The sequence below is a fragment of the Patiria miniata genome, unplaced genomic scaffold (genome assembly GCF_015706575.1).
Source record: "Patiria miniata isolate m_02_andy unplaced genomic scaffold, ASM1570657v1 HiC_scaffold_14, whole genome shotgun sequence".
In the NCBI taxonomy this organism is placed as follows: domain Eukaryota; kingdom Metazoa; phylum Echinodermata; class Asteroidea; order Valvatida; family Asterinidae; genus Patiria; species Patiria miniata.
The window spans coordinates 9,437,870-9,447,528 of record NW_024037052.1 but is presented as its reverse complement, the minus strand read 5'-3'; the positions used below and the strand labels follow the sequence as shown (position 1 = coordinate 9,447,528).

At 39.1% G+C, this 9,659-nt stretch overlaps 1 pseudogene; it reads right to left on the bottom strand.

Annotated features, from left to right (window-relative positions):
- Nucleotides 1-540: 540 nt before the first annotated feature.
- LOC119721744 lies at nt 541-2,885 on the bottom strand (annotated as a pseudogene).
- Nucleotides 2,886-9,659: the final 6,774 nt, after the last annotated feature.

The following is a 9,659-nucleotide window of genomic DNA, read 5'->3' as shown; positions in this document are numbered from 1 at the left end:
TCTGAAGTTTGACACTTCGGCATGTCCAAAAAGGAAAATATTGAGAAAAGGCACTTTAAAGTGCGGGACTGTAATGTAGTCTTTAAAATGAAAGACGCTAATGACTTTTCCTTAGAGACGGGGGTTTTACTGCATTGAAACCAACTTTGCTCCATTGGTCTATGACAATAAAATTAAGATATTTAAGCTAAAAAAATAAAAAAATTCTGCTAATTTGGCCCTTCAAAAAAAAAAATGTTTATGCATTGACTGACAAAATGCTATAAAGTTTGGACTGTTGTAGAAAGATGTAAATTATTATTATTTTTTTTTAGCAATGGGCATTTTATTGCATTGAAACCAACGTGTGCTGTGTATTCAGGAACATATTAAGATTTTTTGAGCAAATACTTTGATTTTTTTCCTGCTAATTTGGCCATAAAAAGAAAAAAAATATGTTTATGTGTAAAAACAAAATTGCATTCTCTTCGGCCAGTTTTAGTTTTTGGTATATACTAAGAAATTCAGAGGTACTGGAGGCAAGAAAATGAGACCAGACTTTTTCTGTTCATTTGTAAATGCACTTTATTTTTGAAACCTGACAAAATACTTTATATTTGACGTATTTAAATGAAACCTGAGCTATTAGTTTTATATTTTGGCAAGTTGTACGGTGTGAGTTTTTTAAAACCAAGTATCATGGGAATACACATGGCAAGTTTGATTTCCTGAATTTTCAAACACACTCACACACCATTCGGCAAATTAAATAGATCTAAGTAATACTGTTATAAAGCACGTGTTGGCATTCACACACATATAAAAATCCTGAAGTTTGTTAACAAAGAGGTAAAATTATTATTTCCATATTACCGGTATTAAAAAAAATTATAACATCATTGCATTTTAATTAAATCAAACAATCTGGAGATGTCGAAATTTGCTAAATTATAACACTTGCAGGTCTTCATTTGTAAAGGCATGTTTTGTTTACAGCATTTTGAATGATAGTAACATGCACACAAACTGTCTTACAGCTTTTGTACAATGACATTCAGTCAGACTTTGGACAAACAAGATCCTGTGTCTCAGGAGTACAAAATGGCCTTATGTGGTAGATACTGCTTTCAGCATGATCAAGCCCCTTGGGTTCAATGACTGGAGGCAAGGTTGAAGGTGGTTCAGACTTGCACATCTGAAATGTCTGTACAGGGGAATCAGCAAGCTGCTGCACACTCAGAACACCTTGATTTGTACATGTACAAGAGAAGTGATGGTGAGACAGGATTCTGGGAAACTTCTTGAAATATGGTGCTAGAAATTCAGCCTAGTTGTAAATGGGGACAAAGGTATTTCCATTCTCATCCCCACAAAGGTGAGACTGATTTACCTTTGCAGACCGATCTACAACACCAACCATGTCTTGCAGACAGGACACCCTAGTTGTTCTGAAGCCCAGTTTAGTGAGCCCAAAACACCAGTCAGGGAAGAACTTGGTGTGTCCTGCCAACAAGAAATGCATTGATGTAGAACTCTTCAGGCCAGAAAAGACAAGCCATGCAAGATACCACAAACAGTAGTTGTTCTTATTCTGGCCTGAACAGTTGTCAGCATTCAAGTGCAAATCAGTCTCACCAATGCCATCATTCTCCTAAAAATGATGAACCAAACTTATGACCACGTTTGTCCCTTAACCACAAGTTACACATTCATCTATGAGGTAATTTACTTATCTGTTGAGGCCCTCAGCATTCACACCACAGATCCCACATTTGTGTGGGGTCTTAAAGAAAATGGGCCCAGGCTTCCGCGGATCAGAAGGATAAAGGATCTGTTGAGCAAAATCAAAAGAGTAGTGGAAAGCTACAGGTTTTGAGTTTGGTTGGATTTTGCTCAACAGATCCAGCCCCAACTGTTCCGCAACAACCTTAGACTCGGAACACATGTTGTGGTAGAGCTCCCGCTCCTTTTGGCTGTTGGTGAGATGTTGCTGAGCCTCTTCAAGGGCCTTTGACTTCTGCTCATCACTGACATTTGCTGATCTAAGCACTAGGTTGGTATTCTTTTGGCACTGCCAGCGTAAGTCTGACATTGGCTTGCATATAACAATGAAAGGAAGCAACTGAAGCCTAAGTGTCTTACAATTACTTAACGCAATGATGTTCACATCTGGCGTTGCAGACAACCTATACTGGTTGTATATCATCTTCTCTGTCATGGAACTTGGTAGAACCTTGACTCCACGGTCAACTCTTTCTACGGCCACCTGATCAAGACAAAAATATACAAGAAAGAGAAAAGTGGTCAGTCATCAAACATGATATGCTGTGGGATGGTGGAGGAACTCTTGTGACAAGAGTCAATAATTCTATCCAGAAAGGTTTGCAGTAACACCATGTAATAATCTCTCTGAGAGTTGGCGTAGTTCTGAAAAGAACCGTTTGTTTCAACTCAACATTTTGATCAGTATGTTTTAATCGTTTTTATGAGAATACTGTAACTGTAATTGTTTTTTTAATTAGTTAATCAAAATTTCACTTGCACTGATATGACAGGCATTGATATAAAATGTCCCTGCGTGATGGAATTGTCTACCCTGAATATGATTATATACAAAAAGCCACTATTTAATTTGTTTTACCAAAAGCTCACCTGACTTCTTTCTTGTATGGGACTAGTCCATTTTCTAAAAAATGCTTTTTGAGTGCGTTGAACTTGTTGATTGACATGTCATACAAATACAGGAAGCTATCTCTGCAAACAGTCTTGCCATCGTAGCTGAAGGATTGGATCCGAGTGAGCTGTCTTTTCATTGTCCAACGCTTCCCACGCAGAGCCTCTTCAGAATTGTTGATACTGCACGATAGAATTCCAAGAATGAACATGTCTTTCTCTGACGATGTCATTTCACAAACATTGAACCTGTGAAAATAAAAAGTAGTTTACTTGAATTCTAATTCGTGTTTTTTTTCAATCGATAGAGCTTATTACTACGATACTCGAAAATAAGAAATACATATCAAACATATTTTTAGTCCAAAAGCGTGTACATTTTTTATTGTCGAAGTTTGAAATCCGAATTGTTTGAGCCAATTAAAATATAGTCTAGCGTGGTACAAATACGACTTGATTGTACCTTTTGATGTTGCACTGAGAGCATCCAGGAGGATTTGTTGCTTGACTGTTTCTAGTCGACCTGGGAATTCTGTCCAATATTGATGTTTGTATATTATCTGTACATTGTAAAACAAAACTAAATTATGAAAGAGACTTTGAGAAATTAAGTTTGATGGCACCAATTTAGAGGAGTTCTTGTTTCATGCATGAACTATCAAATTTCGACTTGCAAATGAATTTCCATCTCCAATCCACATACTGCCGATATTTCTTCAATACTGATGGAATTAGCACAGGAGGGACTAGTAAACAATTTTCCCCGCCTAATTTTGAACGAAGGCATCTACTCCAACTGAACCTGGGTTCCAAAACCTTGGATGGTGTCTTGGGAGCTTGGTGTTATAGAATGGGGTGAAGCAGTCATTTTCTTCACTGGTACCACCTCGACGGGCTATCCTTGTGCTCGTACATCTGATTGTAAAGACCAGCCAGTGGACAGCATTTTGTTATGTTCTTTACGCGGGGAGGCCCACTGATTCCCCCCCCCCCCCCTTTGGCTTTGGCATGATAGTCTACACGAAACACCTATAGATCCCCAGAACTGGCTGCACCAGCACACAATGGTAAAGATCACTTCTTTTGTTCACTTTTAGTTACATTTACGTCAAGCACTTGTAACGAAGCACCTGATCCGTTGACAATAGATTCTATAGTAGTAGTCACATGCTAATATACTGGTTATTTGCTTGACACATGTGTACATGTTCTTCATTCTGACAACATCATGGCTACTATGGACAACAACCTTCTTCCTTGGGTCGCCTGTTTGTTAAAACTTCACAGTTTAAAGCCTATTGTGTTGAAATATTGCTTCGCGCACTGGGCTTCAGTAGCTGCTGAGCGCTGGTGCGCGGGCTGCGTTCCGTGCGGCAGTGCGCGTCGCTGGTGCTCTGCGTGCAGTGTATATAAGCGCACTGCACGTGCGTCGCGGGCGTCTTTCCGCTGCTTGCTCTTGCTCCGTGCGGACGAAAGCAAGTACGCTCTGCCATTGCTCGCTGGCTCTTGTATTGGTGGGATTAGTCTGTACCCCGTGAACCCTAGTTGCGGGGTGAGTAGCTGCATCTTCGGCTTATCGGTCCCGATGTCTATTGTAATTAGCCGATTGGTGATTGTTTGTGATTCTTAATTATAAAATCCCCAAGAGCTAATCATCATTGGTGTACGAATCAACCCTGTAATCAGCGCCTATATAGGAACCTGTGAATCACTTTGAATAAACCAACCAGTTCAAGTATATAAGCCAGGTGTGGTGCGTAATCTTTGACGTGTCTGTGTGGTGAGCGTGTGTGCGTGGTGTGCAGACCTACATGTAGGTGCCTGGAGGTAGACTTCCCCCAAAACGAGTCCGCCCCTCAGGCCTCTGCAGTTACCGCTCATCGTGGAGGCCAAAGCCCATTATTTTGTCAGCGGCAGACGCTGCCTGGTAAAGTCTGCTACACTATCATCACTTTTTAAATGGCTGACTCTACGGATAATCTCTGCGTGAGCAGGATGTTTGTTAATGGTTACAATTGTACCTTGAATTACCTCTATGCTCTTCATGTGGGAGATTCTTGGAGTGTGGCATTTGAGTATGGCTTTTGGCCTATGTTTTTTTTTTAGAGACTGATTTTGTTTCTTACATGTTTATATTTGCCACTAATACCAGTTTACCTTTTTCAAATATAAAGGAGGCTACATGATTTGATTTTTTTTTGTTAACACCTAGGGGATAAGGGGAATTCATTTAATAACCCTATTTCATAAATACCTCAAGACAGTTTAGCTATTCCTATTGGTCGAGAGCCCGTCACGTGGCCAGTCTTAAACGGATGATAAAGACATGGCTAGCTGGTCTTAAACACTTTTCCAGTGTCACAATAAAATGTGGACTCCTAAAAATCCAGTGCCTCTTACCATTTCATTGGTTTAACGTTCACAATCCTCACGTAGGCATGCACAACACTACCAGCGAGTCAGAATTGTATAGTTCTAAATTCAAAACCCAACGCCCCAGGTGCGTTCTGCGCGACATCGCACAGAACGTGCTACGCGCGGGTCAATCTCCATAAAAGGGTTGTTTACATCTTACTCGCCAGCTGAACACTCCATTATTTTGCTAGAGGGATGTTTCAAAAAGCATGAAGTGAACTTGTTGAACAAAACTGGGATTTTTTGAACGAATTATTTGATTTTTTTTTACCGAAAAGGTATTTATGAATGGGAATAAATGTGTGCTCCGCTTAGAGTCTGGGTGCTGATAATTACCCTCGCCTCTGGCTCGGATAATTATCAGCACCCAGACTCTAAGCAGCTTAAACAGAGTGATAAAAACCTCCGGAGCACACATTTTTTCCCTTAATAATGATAAATGTATGCAAAAATCGCTTTTTCAACGAATTCAAAGATTTTAAAACTTTAATAAGAACCATGCAACTGTAAAATAAACCGAATAGTAAGTTAATTTTGAAGTAACCTTAATTAAAAATGCAAAATATATAATAAATAAATTAATGGAGAAATAGAGTGATGAGGTCAATCACTTATTTGTTTCGCTATTTGGGAAATCCTCGGGTCTGTTTGCTTTTAATGTTTACATGTATATCTTGTTTGCCTGATACTGAATAAAACAATTAATAAATAAATCAGTTATAAAAAGAACCGTCAATTAAAAGAAAAACCTGATAACAAAATATCAACTCAATAGTGAATAAATGAATGGGAAAAAAAGGTGATAATGAAGACCAGTTATAAAAAGCACCAAAGAAAAAAAACTTTTAAAAAATGTACAATATATAAATGAATTAAAAAACACAGAGCCAAATGATGAAAGGCTTAGTACTTCATTCAAATTATTAGTCTCAAACTAAATTCATATCTGACTGTCTCTTTTTTGGGGCTTACTTCCGACACTTGGAGTTTATACTGTCTCTGAGCTGTCACATGGAAGCGGGAGCAGTTGTTCCCTGCCATTCTCTATTCACATGTGCCAGAATGGCATGAAACTTGTTATCTTGCATTGGAGACTTCTTTGAAACATGTCCTCCTCCAGGTTTTACCACAAGTCTGCCATTGAAGTTGGCCTCTGACACTTCTGTGTTGCTGAGAAACAGCCGACATTAGTTTGAAAACCAAAGACTGCCCATTGGAAGCCCAAAAGAAGCATCCCTCCTCCTCATTGCGCTGCATCTCCAGGGAATGCCGTTCGCTGCCTATCGTCACGAAAAACTCCGAGGACCTGAGGACGGATGAGTCGCGATCAGGACCAGTTATTCTACCTTGCGACATACGTGCCAAAGCATTGGTAACAATGTCAAGGATGACCCACAAACTGTTCATGCCTTGGATCAGTTCCTCCTGTTTGGCCTTGATGGCAGACAGACGCTTACAGAGAATGTGTGGTACTCTGCATCACTCCACACTCATCTACTTACGACTTTGCTCTCTCTTCCCGCAAAAGTGGATGCATAACATCTGAGCGGCAAAATTTAATGCATCTTTTCAGACACTGTTTATTCAGAGTTTCAAAACTCTGAAATGAATTGAAACAAAGGGTGATTAAAATTCCTTCATCAGAACACCCCTTATTTATTGGTTGTCCTATGTCTATTAATCTTCAAGCATACACCCTTGGAACCCAGTGCACTGCATAAACAATGAGATTGATGAACAAATAATTAATGTGAAATTTTCTAAAAATAACAAAGAAAATTTAAATTTCATATTGACTGTTAATTCATTATCTATATTTCTGGAATGTGACATATTTGTTTTCAGGACATGTCTTGTTGCATTTTGAAAGGATTAGTTCAGAAAACATTCCTAGAGTTTGTTCCAATAGGAAACAGAGTAGGAAGTATTTCATAATTTAGCAACTTCTTTCTTGGTTCAAATATCTAAAAGAAAGTGACGTGGGGCATCAGAGAGAAAAGAGGGGTATGTCCTAAATAGTCTCAGATTATTTATATTATTTTGTAACTAAATTTGAATCCTCGATCCTGATTAGTTGATCTATGGCAAGTCGTAATACATATTACCATGTAGCACGTCAACGGTTCATACCGGACTCGGTGTATTGCGCTGTTCTAAGATGCGCATGCCATTCCATACAACACGTGCAAGTAATAGGATAACCACTGAATAGTTTGTGTACAGCGTGCGTTTTCCATCTTAACTATGCGTCAAGTTTGCTTGAAGATAAATTTGTTGTCCCACTCGCGCTCGTGGAAGACAGAAAATGCAGTAGGTCTGTGTCCCAGTGTACCGGTGGCCTTGGTGTGTGTGGGACACAGACACACTACATTATTTTGTGTCCCACTCGCGCTCAGTGGTTATCTAGTAACATTTTACCCTCAGTTTACATTGTAAAGATTTTCCTTTGAAAAACCCACCATTCATAAGGCACTGGGCCAGTGAAGCATTGCAAATGCAATCTCAGCTCCCTTGGGAACAACTCGATGCAGCCATTTCTGAACTTTACTATCAAAATAAGCAGTCAAAAGTTTCACATCTGTTCTCTTTGAAAAATAGTATTCATTATTGAGTCTGTATCACCTAATATAAATGTTTTCCTTAAAAGTTGTGTTGTTGGAAGTTTTAATTTAAACTATTTTTCTGTTTGATATTTGCTCAGGATGTACTTACTGTTATGTACATGTATTAATTAATGACTTTTGAATTTTTGGGGAGTTATTTTAAAATTAAATCAAATTATGTGGAAGTTTAATGTTTCCAGTATAATGTTTAAATGTATTTTAATGATTCTGAGCATAAAAACCACAACACTTTCTATTGTACACCATTGAATATAAATGGCAATATTCAATGTCTCCCTAATGACCGATGTCTCCCATTGTGCAAAGAAATTACGATAACGTGTCTCCTTAATGGTTCAATTACACATTAGTAATTATTATTTACGTAGTTTCCCAATGTCTCCCAACAACCAGGGAAATTGAAAGGTCAAAGAGTCACGAGCCATGACCTCCAGAAATATAGGTAGGTCAGTTTTGAATAAACTCTCTAATTTCGCCTGAAAATTCCAGGATAATTGGGACATAACTATTGCTTGACTTGCCGTGTACATGTATCAGACTGTCTGCTCTCATGGCAAGGTTATCTTCAGACCCTATGGAAGTAAGCTTTCTCAATCATTTATCAGTTTAGTTTTATATCAAGCTGATGAATTCGGAGATGATACTAGGTTATTAAAAGCTTGTGACAGTGATCTGCAAGCATGATCATGGGTCCTAGCTCCAGGGTACTATGACTGCAGTGTATGGTAGGATAACTTTTATCTGATTAATGTATAATACACATGTAGAGCCTTTAAAGGAACCATAATCTTCTTTAGTCCTATTCCTTAAAAAAAAATGATTTTTTTTGGTGGTTAGTGATGTCTGCTGCATGCTTCTTCAATCAGATAACTGTCAGAGGTGTGATGTAAATGCTTATGAAGAAAAGTTCACATCAAGTTGTAATTATACTCAAATAAACTATGCTGGTTTAGGTATCAGAGATTAACTACTCAGTCAGCACTGACCTCAATTAACAGTGGAGAAAAGTATTCGTCTGATTGGCGTATCAATTAGGCACATGTTTGTTCATTGAGGTTGTAAAAACGCTTGGATGTGAAGTTGTCTCCATTGCACTGGGCCATCTTGGAAGTCATGAAGGCTGTCCTGCTTTTGGTTAGGCAGTGTGGCAGAAGGCTTTGCATGGCACATTTAGTGTCTTATGGCGAGAACTGGAACTGGGTAAAAACAAATGCATCCACTTGTTGGAGTGGAACTGCATGTATAGCAGTGCAGTGATTCCCCTCACGGACGGAACAGAGTGAGGGACAGTTCTCCCTTCCAATTACATGTATTTTTGAAAACCTAATTTGTTTGCACTCAGAAGCATCACAGTGGTAGATGGATAATGCTGAAAGTAACAACCATCCACTTGGTAATGATAGTGACCTGTGGCAATGTGTCATAGAATCTCACTAAGTGTACCTGTGACAGGTCTGCACTGTGACATCTATACCCTGAGCTTTGACAGGACAAGGAGCAGCAAGTAAAGATGTGTGACAGTGTGCTATGGTAACATGTCTTCACTGTGCAAGACTGCAACATCAACTACTGAGCCATGACAGTTCATCACAAGGAACTCTTACCATTCAGAGGCATAATGAAACCTGTAATACAGCAGTTATAATGTCATCAGTCACCCAGCAGCAATTGAAGAAAAGTGACCGTGCTTTAAAATGGCATCTCACAGAAAAGTTCATCACAGTGAGGTCTTTCCATCCGTCTCAAGTTGAGACAGTGCCATTTGTACACCCAGCAGCTAATGACGTCCTTAAGAACTGTCATGTTAACCAATGTTCAACAGGCATCCTGTGATAGTTACGTCACCATGAAGCAGACAATGGCTGGCATTACCCCGTGACGCCTTTTCTCTAGCTAACTTATATGTAGTTGGAGAGCAGGCACAATGTACCTCAGTAACACCCATCCTTCCAGCAATCAGTGGATACC